Here is a 10,577-nt window from a genome sequence, read left to right as displayed (position 1 = left end):
AGAATCATTTAATTGTTCAGTACTCTGTCTGTAATCTCGGTAGAGATTTCCATTCTATGTCTTCTACGCAACTAGCTAGTGTTTACAACCCACTAAAGCCGACTGATTATCAGGAACATCATCTACTTTGCAGGTAGAGAGAGGCGTGATTGATTTCATTGCAACGTGACCAGAGATATCTATCCTGACCTGGTCCTATCATTAATTATTTCTATACACCTTTCCCTCCTCTTGATGACATTACTTATCGGTTTTCTGTAATTTGGGGGGATTTGCTTGATAGCCCCATACCCGATGGATTCTCAACGGGCTAAATTGCCGTAGGTGAATGTCTTTTCTCGGTAGTCAGCCACCCAAGGTGGTTAGGTCTAACATCCTCGCAGGCACCTAAGCTTAATTTTTCTGATCAATACCGATAGATTAAACCAATTACCCACTGTCTAAATGTTTCCTAGACCGAAGTCAATGAAACTACCTTGCATCCAGCGTCAGCATAAACGTTATTAAATATTATACATCTACAGCATCAAAGGGCGCTTTGAGCTTAAATCTATCAAGCACATTGAAATCAGAAGTTAAGTATATCTTAGTTTTACCAGACCACTGAGCTGATTAACAGCTCTCCTAGGGCTGGCCCGAAGGATTAGATATTTTTACGTGCCTAGGAACCAATTGGTCACCTAGCAACGGGACCTACAGCTTACTGTGGGATCCGAACCACACTATATCAAGAAATGAATTTCTATCACCTGAAATAAATTTCTCTGATTCCGCGTTGGCCGAGCCGAGAATCGAACTTCGGACCATCGGATTGGCAGCCGAGCGCGAAAACCACTCGTCTAGAGAGGAACTACATCGAAATCAGAAACTTTGGCCTTTCACTTCTACCAAAATCCTAGAAATCGGGTCGCATGCTCTATTCTCAACCAGTTCTGTCATCGCCAACGTGAAATCGCAAAATTCGTACACCTATTGAAACAAGGTTACATATCGTGTTAGACAAATTCTTGGATATCCCTCTGGATGAGTCAAGGAGCAATGGCATGGAATGGATTACAACATACAGGCAGAAGACCAAGTGATGGCCCCTATGAGGTCATTCAGCGCTGAAATGGACTTTGAAAGCAAAAATGTTTGAAAGGGGTAGGAGAGCGCTTGGGGAAAACCTAGCAGTTGCTCTATGAGATAACTGTTAAGAGAGGGTGTAAAGGAAGTTGGAAGAGAGAGAATATGAGCGGAGGCACAGTAAAAGGATAAGTGTTGTAGATAGGGGCCGAAGAAGGGCTGCACACAACCTTTCGTGAGCGCACCGCGTGAGAAGCACTGACGGCGGTTCGATCCCCGCTACGAAAATTAAGAGAGTTCTACATAATACAACTGCATGTAAATCTCTCTCTCTCTCTCTCTCTCTCTCTCTCTCTCTCTCTCTCTCTCTCTCGTGAAAATAACCTCGAGTTGTGGAAGATTATTTGGAAATCTCTCTGCTATAGATCTTCAAGCCTGTATCTAAGGTCGGGGCGGGGGGGGAGGTTGTCGAACGACCCCGCCCCAAAAAATTTCTGGATGTCCATATTTTCTGTGACTATCCTTTTCATTGAACTGTACTTACAAAGTAATAAATAATTATTGTTTTTTTGTTAAGTCAAAGTATATAACATAACAAATAAAGTAATATGCATGTTATTGTTGACATAATAAATGAATCAATCAATAAAACTGAAGAAATATTCTTGAATTTCAGTGCAAACTTTCAACATTATAAGTAAAATTCTGTTAACCACAGTCAGTACTTTGAATAACATCTAACCGAGTAGGGCATACACCGCATACCCATTTTTTCTTCTTAATATAACTAAAATAACACTTTTAAGTATTTCATCTTGTATATACCTATATAAGCAATAGAAGAAAAGGTCCAGTTTTGGGAACGCCCCCCCCCCATAAAAAAAATCTCTGGGTACGGGCCTGCTTATTTCACACGCATTTCTGAGCATGTTCTGACTTCATTCCAAAATTACTTGCCACCTTTCTGACAAGAAAAACCCTCCTGCAAGGGACACTAAACCACTGATACTACGTTATCTGCTATCACAGGTGATCCCTGATCCTCTTTTCCTGCCGAGAGCGACCAGATTCGCTGAACAGCAGCACCAGAAGGCAATAAATGTGTCTCGCTGTCGAACTTCTCAGCTCCAGAGGTCTTTTATTCTTCACATCTTTTATTCTTCACACTGATGGACCGCGAAACAGTCTCCCTGAGAATGTTGGGCACTTAGAGACTCAAAAGTTGAAGCGAAACTGCTGTGTATTACTAACCACAAAGAACTGTTCTTGTACTTTCATAATTTTACATTTCATCTATTTATCGATTTTGTTAATCTATCTTTTGTCTAATAAGTGATCCCTTCATTCTGTATTTACGATTGTCTTCTGTAATTTCTTTCAAATGAGCACCATATTCTTTGGCCGCGTAGTCGGGTAGCGCCGCGCGTCCAGTGCACCTCACGCGGTGCGATGTATGCATTACTTGAGGATTTTTGCAGCGTCCCTTCGGCCCCTAGCTGCAACCCTTTTCGTTCCTTTAACTGTACCTTCATTAATATTCTCTCTTCAATCTTACTTTCCACCCTCCTCTATCAATGTTTCATGGTGCAACTGTGAGGTTTTCTTCCTCCTGCTACACCTTTCAATCCCTTACTCTCAATTTTCCTCTCAGCGCTGAATGACATCATATAGGTCACAGCACTGGGCCTTAGGCCTAAATTGTATGTCCTATCATATTCTTTGGATGCTTGAATTTCAAGTAGTGACCCGTATTGGCTTGTTCTATAAGAACAGGGCCCATCTTTTGAATAATAATAATAATAATAATAATAATAATAATAATAATAATAATAATAATAATAATAATAAAAACAGTGAAATTCTATCCTAAAACAGGAAATAAGCATATCTTCCGCACAGGCTTTTGGAAATGAAGCTTCGTAGCACATCATTTCAGCGTAGTGAGACCCCGCTTACCACTGTGCAGTCAACAGTCCACAGATGGTCATTTCTGTCAACTCACATCTTGGAATCCCATGTCTGTGTGTTTATCGATTTAAGAAGCACAGCTGCAAGGTTAACGAAACGAACGTTATTAACCAAACATCACACAGCTCATGAAACGAAACTGTCATGTGCAGTGTTACATCGATAGTAAATCCGTTTTAGATTTTGCGTATTCATTTGCAGATTTTACCTGGCGTATGTAAATAACGTTGCTATACAGTTACGAGGTAAAATGTCTGTAATGTCAACATTAACACAAACATTTATGAATACGTGGAACTATCAGTCAATATTCTCCAGTTCCTATCATCGTTCGTTTTAGAATTAGGCAAGTCTTGTGCTGGCACGGCCACTTATACCTTAAGCAGCCTGTAAATCTAATTCAAACACTCCCCTAATCTCTACAGAGTCCAAGCCTTGCATGAACACAGATGGAATCTCTTGGAGACACCATACGTAACCGGCTGCAACAAGTTACCCACAACGATCAGGGAAACTCGGCCTTATGAAATCCAGGAGCTGTGGGTAAGTATGATAATAAGAAAAGGGTAAAAGGTCCAGAGTTAGTGGCCCTTTAATGTTTGCACATACTAGTCACAAATGTCCTGAACGCTGCACCTATCTGATTGAAGCTACTACAGTGATTTTGCTCCTTGCCTTGGTTTAATTCTTCCGTGAGTGACGGAATAATAAGTATGCGAGTCGAGACCTTTCCTTGATGATAGCATATTGCATTTTGACTGGAACTATAATATCAAATAATATATATATATATATATATATATATATATAATATATATATATATATTATAGATATATAGTTCAGTCAGAATGCAATATGCTATGTATATATATATTATATATATATATATATATATATATATATATATATATATATATATATATATATATATATAGTAAGTGTTTACATAATAAAAATATGGAATGTTAGTCCATATATATAAAAGACTAAAACTAAAGAGGTCAACCAGATTGCTTGCAGGAATGTGATCAGACTAGAGACGCTAAAGATGACGTATACAATAAAAGTAGGCTAAGATAACATGCCGTCACCTGTAGTCATTCAATTGTTTATAAACATTAGTCCAAGCTCCCTGCTTGAGAAAACTACCGCGACCTATAATTCAAACGGCCTACGTGATCTGTAGCGTGTCTCATTTTGATTGTGTGTTCGTATGAAACTATGTCATCTGATTGTATGTTCATATGTTCAAGCTACTGTCTGTTCCTTCATAACTTGTAACAGAGATGGTAGACAGGCAGAACAGAGTTAGCTATCGTCATTAGAAGACCTGTATCTCTTTACCTAAGCTTTATCATGTAGAGAGAACAGAAGTAGCCATCATCATTGGCAGAAGCGATCAAGCTATCGTTATTAGAAGACTTGCACAATCATACCTGATCTTCACCATGTAAAACTTCAGAAGAATATATATATTTTTATACTTCGTGTTTTCTACAAGAACCTCCTCACCATGAGTTTAACACATCATCGTCATAAACAAGAAGATAATCCTGACTTCGTAAGTGATCTACAAACCCCAAGACACTCCATTGAAGATGGAAGTGCAATACCAACCGACTTAGCGTAAGATTATCGCAAGTCTAACATTACCTCATAGGGCGCCTTATTATACAAGGCAACAGCCCTAAAAGTGGTGGCAAGCGTACCAGAAGGACTCTACAACTTCTCCGAAGATAAAACAGAATAATAAATCATGAAGTCAACGAACGACAACGAAGAAAGCGCAGATTCTTCAAGCAACCTAGTATCATCGTTTAGTGAGCGACTTCAGAAAACAACAATAACTTCACCGACGACGAAAAGCAAGAGATTCTTCAAGCAACTTAGTATCATCGTTTAGTGAATAACTTCAAGAAACAAAACCGACGTGTCTTTTTCCTACGGCAACGCAAGCTTCGTCTCTCATTAGAATCATTCAAGAAAACATCGTTAGTGAGCGTTTCCGGCACTTCAAGAAACAAACCGAACGCGTCTGCAGCATCGGATCTTTCAAGGGCTCGAATCATCGAAACAACGCGCACGGGGGAAACTGAAGCCAAACCAGGTCATCCGCTAAATAGAGAAGGAGGACCAAGGCCGTGTGTTGTTATCGGAACACCGTGACTTCCCACAAAAGCAAGCTAAGTATAATTTTTTATTCATTTGGAGTAACTTTGAGTGTTTCCTTTGCAGGTCGAATTTCGTTATTCCTGTGGCTGAAGTTACGAGACATTCTTAATCTTACTTTTTTACAGAAATTATCTACATCATTGAGATTTCGCTACTGCGAGTTTTTTATCTTTGAGTGTCTGTTTCCAGAAGTTCTACTGAAATATCATAATCATATACTATGTTAATTTTATCATTTTGGGTGATTATTAATCCCTTACGTAACAAATCATATTAAACAGTGAATATGCGTTTACGCAGTGGACGTCTGTATTTATACAGATGCATGGATAGGGTCGTTAAGCACCGTAGTGATTAGAAAACACACAAAAAACAAGTGGAACACCCGTACAAATCTATAAATTAGAGGTAACACTATTTCGGGTCATGACAATAAATGCTCCTTTGCAAAGTCCCGATCGCAGTTTTAGCCTTGAGTTTTTTGAGTATAAAAATATCGAACCTCAATGACTCAACTTAACTTTAAAAATATGGCTGGATTGCAAGGAATAACATCTCTGTAAAAATCTTTCATCAGGCTAAATGCGCTGACCAGGATCCCTCACTATTTCAAATTTTAGCAAAGAATGAAGTACAAACAGTTAATATTGAATGCAGTAGTGATAACTTGTCTTAATAGTAATCGCTCAGTTCCTAATAGTTCGTCATTCATTGCTTTATACGTAACCAGCAACATAATGCTAAAAACACACAATACGTTGCCGATGGTAATAAAGAGAAGGATCCTAATTATTACAAAAAGAAATAGAAACAGTAGCCCGTTCAGAATCAAACAAGCAAACTCGGTGACTGTGTCACCTAGTCAAGCGGTCAAGGTCAGTCAAAACTGCCGAAGTGTTCAAAGCATAGCAAATTCCACACAATAAGCGACTCTAGCAGAGTGGGGAAAAGCGATGTTGGATCATACATCCCAAATACCTTTTTAAAATTAAAAAAGAATTTCCCTATGCATCACACGACAGTATCAAGTAATCAGAGCAGGTTCTAGTAATTTTAATACATTAAGTTATAATAAATACTGGTGGATTAAGCCCAACTGTACGCGCCGTAAAAATTAGAATATCTTGTTTTATTCCTTTAGTAAACGTAATATCCTGTATTTACGGACTCACCGTCTGTTGTTCGAACTTCCCTAATGAGAAGTCCGGATAAGAGAGCGTTTACAGATACCTCTATAGTTATAAAAAACATTGATCTGTATGTAGTGTAATTGTAAGATCCATCTAGGGGTATACAAAATATTATCTTACATCCTGCAAAATAAGGCGTGTTTATCAAAGGAAAATCCTATAAACCTTCAAACATATTAAAATCAGTTTGAAAAAAAAAGAGACAATTAATCAAATAATAACTTATATAAAGGAACTATACATTTGTCTCATAAATCGTAACATTGTTCAAATGACCCAACAGAATTCTCCCACAACCGCAGTCGTAGTTTGCACGCAAAATCTCGAGAAGCAATCACCCTCGAATGTCTTAGTGCGTGTAAAAAGACTTTGCTGGGAAATGAAATTTTAATCCTTCCCGACACTCAGAAATATAACGATTTCCGCGAACAAAGCCCTAGATACGGTTGACTGGCAGCAACAGGTTAATCTAGTAATCCACAAAACCTATACATATAAATATCGCATTTTTTTATTGTTGCTAATTTTTAATCCCGCCCAACCAGTCGTAGATGAATCTCTCTGATAATCTATCTAAAGTAATATCCGTAAAGTCATTCAAGCAGAGGTGATTCAGCAGAAATTTTTTTTATCTTTTATCTGAATACCAGGAAGTTTCTCCACTAGCGAGTGATCTCTGGAAAAAAAAAAACGGATGTAATTTAACACAAAATACGGTCTAAGGACAAACATAAAGCTATATACGTACCTTCGTGTAGAACCCCAATGCAATTTCAAAATAGAGATAAATGACGAAGTTGAAAAATGTTAGTAATAGGAGTCATTAGGAAATCAAATAGCCCATATAATTTTTCCCTCAAACGTCATGCCATAAAAGATCGGACTTGGCGTATCTGCGTAGATTCTGTCGCTTAAACAAGGAAACGACTCCCGATAGTTTCCAGTGCGATGTACCGACGACATCTTATCTCTGTTAGGTTAGAATAAATTTTTTTCACCAACTTGGACTTACTTAAATGCTTTTACCAGATACCATTACCTAAGTGATTGTACCTCATACACCGTTTTCAGCACACTCAGGGGACATTATCAATTTTTACGCATACCTCCGGCTCACGTTGCGCCCCAAATTACAATACAGTATAGTGTTTGGAGATTTTTAGGGGATAACCTACATGCCTATATGGATGATCTTGTAATCTTTTCTAATACCTTAGAAGTACATTCACATAAAGTAGAGCTAGTGCTACAGAGACAAGGACAAATAATCTCAGAGTAAAATATCTAAATGTGAGTTTTTAAAACCGAACATGTTGATCTAGGTTTTATGTGTCTAGTCAAGGTCTTAAAGTAGTCCATGGTAAGGTGTCGGCTATTCATAACTTTCCGGTACCTATTAACGTAAAAGGGAGATACAGCACTTTCGCGCTTTAGTGGGTATTACAATCGTATGTAAATATGTAACTCTTCAATCATAGCAGCTCCTTTAACAGATCTTACGAAGAAGAGCGTAGATTTATTATGGTCTAAAAGCATCAACAGGCGTTCGTTATCTTAAAAGCGGAATAATGCAGCTCACCTAACTTAAAAATCCCTGATTTAAGTAAAGAATTTTTTTTTATTGCAACAGACGCCTCAGACCAAGGGGTAAGAGGGGTACTACTTCAGTAATATGATAAACAGTTCTTCCCTATAGCTTTTTATTCACGTAAACTAAAGCCTCTGAAAGTAAATATGCAGTAATAGGCAAGGAAGGGCTAGGTATCTTTAACTCACCAGTACATTTTAAGTTCATAATCTATGGCTATCCTGATAAAGTCCTTACTGAACATGAGTCCTTTACCGAGTTTTTCAAAGGCTTTAATCACAGTCCAAAAGGAACTCGGTGACAAATGATCATTCAGGTTTTTGGAGCCAAGATAAGATATCTACCTGGGAAAGCAAATATCATAGCTGACGCATTATCCCGCAATCCCGCACCATACTGCAAAGAACCATTAATTAGACTAAAAGATATAGAAACATCCGTGCCTATTGTTAAAACCGTATCTAAACAAGAAAATTCCTTAACCCAAGAGATCGCGAGCATTGAATATCTGGGTTGGAGCGCAGAACTGTTACAAACTGAACAAAGCAAGTGTCAACAGCGATAAGCAAAACAATAAACACCAAACAATAAACACTTCGAACGAAAACAGGGTCAGCAGCAGCTAAGCAAAAAACAAAAACAATAAACACTTCGAACGGAAACAGGGTCAGCGGCTAAGCAAACAATAAACACTTCGAGCAGAAACCCTAAAGCAAAAGTATATTTAAAGTATGTGTATCAGAATTATGTAATCAAATGTAATATTATATGTAGGTCCGTGACGAGGAAAACCCGAAGAACACAGCAGATGACTAACGACCAGGTAGTAGTAATAATCTCTTTCATACCAATCGTCATAAACTGGTTGCATTCCGTCATCCAGGTTTCCCTACTATGTCACAGAAAGCCAAATCACTGTTTTACTGGCCTACAATGCTTACAGATATAAAAAGCACATAACTGATTGTAACACGTGTCATGAAAACAAGGGACACACTAAGATACCTGTCAGTTAAGGGCCTATCCTGTGCCAAATCAATCTTTGAAAGAATATACGTAGAATTATTAACAGAATTACGAGTCTGACAGAGGGAATAAACACTTCTTAGTGTTAATAGTTCCTTGACACGTTATATAGAATTAATAGCACTAAAAACAAACACCGCAATTGAGTGCGTTAGGAATATTTATGAGTGCTAAATCAGTAAACATGGAATTCAACACATGATAATCTGACTCGGGTGGTGTAAATCTCGTGTTAATTCCTTTCCATTAAGAAAACCAATAATATATTTTATCACCCAGAGTCAATCGGTTTGGTAGAATAACGGATAATTAAATAGGAAGTGTCAATGTCTTACGAGTTACAACTCGTGATATTGGATCCGAACTGGATTATAGCGGTTCTTGCGGTTTTAAATACCTTTATCATTTATATCTTGTATCTATAGAATTGATGCCGCAAGTAGCCTTATACGGTACACCGCTAGAACACTTTTCCACATATTCAAGCCAACCATTAATTTATCAAATATATATAAAAAAATATATAAATAAATAAATATAAAAAAATGAAATAAATATGGATACAAGTGGAGTCAATATAATACACTCCGTAAGAAGTCGGAAGGGTTACAAATTATAATAAAAAAGGAATCACGATAAAATCAATAAGCAAAACGTAACCATAGGTTAATTAAATATCCAAATATATATGCGTAAAGATTTGAACTCTAACTTAACGCTTTAGTAATGACAAATAAGCTAAAAGTTCAAGCACATATCCAAAACCTATTGACATATTGTCTGTCCCGGTGATTTATATTCGTAGTCAATGAAAAAAATAATAATAATAATAAATAAATAAATAAATAAAATAAAATAAAAGAGATTTTAAAGTCAGGAAGTCTAGAAGTGAAAATGTTATCTATGGAATAATCCTATATGAATCTTATACAGGGCTAATAATATATATAGAACTTGTATGGAAACCTTTTTCATTAGTTTGAATAAGGAATATTTAATTTAACATAATTACAATTATGCAGATTTCCAACATGAAACTAATATATTGTTCAATTTTGGTACTGTTTTTTTTCAGACATTCTTCTCATGTGGGTCGAGTATTAAAAAAACAAAAAACTTATCCTAAAGTCGTATCTCTTACAGCAAGTAACGTAACTCTTAAGCTGGTGACGACGTCATCAGTTCTAGAAGGTCTGTCGCGTTTGCCGTATCAGCATTGATTCTTTTAACCTCAAATATCTGCTTGCACAGGCTTCATCTTGCGCTTGCAAAGCAGATTGACTGGAGAAAGGAATGCTTAGCCCGAACTTCTCATGGGCAAGGCAGACGTGTCTATCCGTATGCGCAATAACAAAATAAGCAAATAGAATTTCTATAACAACAAAATGAATTAATTTTTTCTGAACCTCATAGACATTTAGAAGTATCAAGATATGTATATGAAATATTTACTTGCAACATTAGCCTATTACAATTCAAGTAAAACATTCATGGGAAAATGTCACATTTTCTTGAAAAACCCAAAGTTTATTTAGAAATGAGTTACATAGTGGGTTTTTTCGTTGCA

This window comes from Macrobrachium nipponense, chromosome 39 (assembly GCF_015104395.2).
Source record: "Macrobrachium nipponense isolate FS-2020 chromosome 39, ASM1510439v2, whole genome shotgun sequence".
NCBI lineage: Eukaryota > Metazoa > Arthropoda > Malacostraca > Decapoda > Palaemonidae > Macrobrachium > Macrobrachium nipponense.
The sequence above is the reverse complement of the archived record's forward strand: the minus strand, read 5'-3'. Positions refer to the sequence as shown.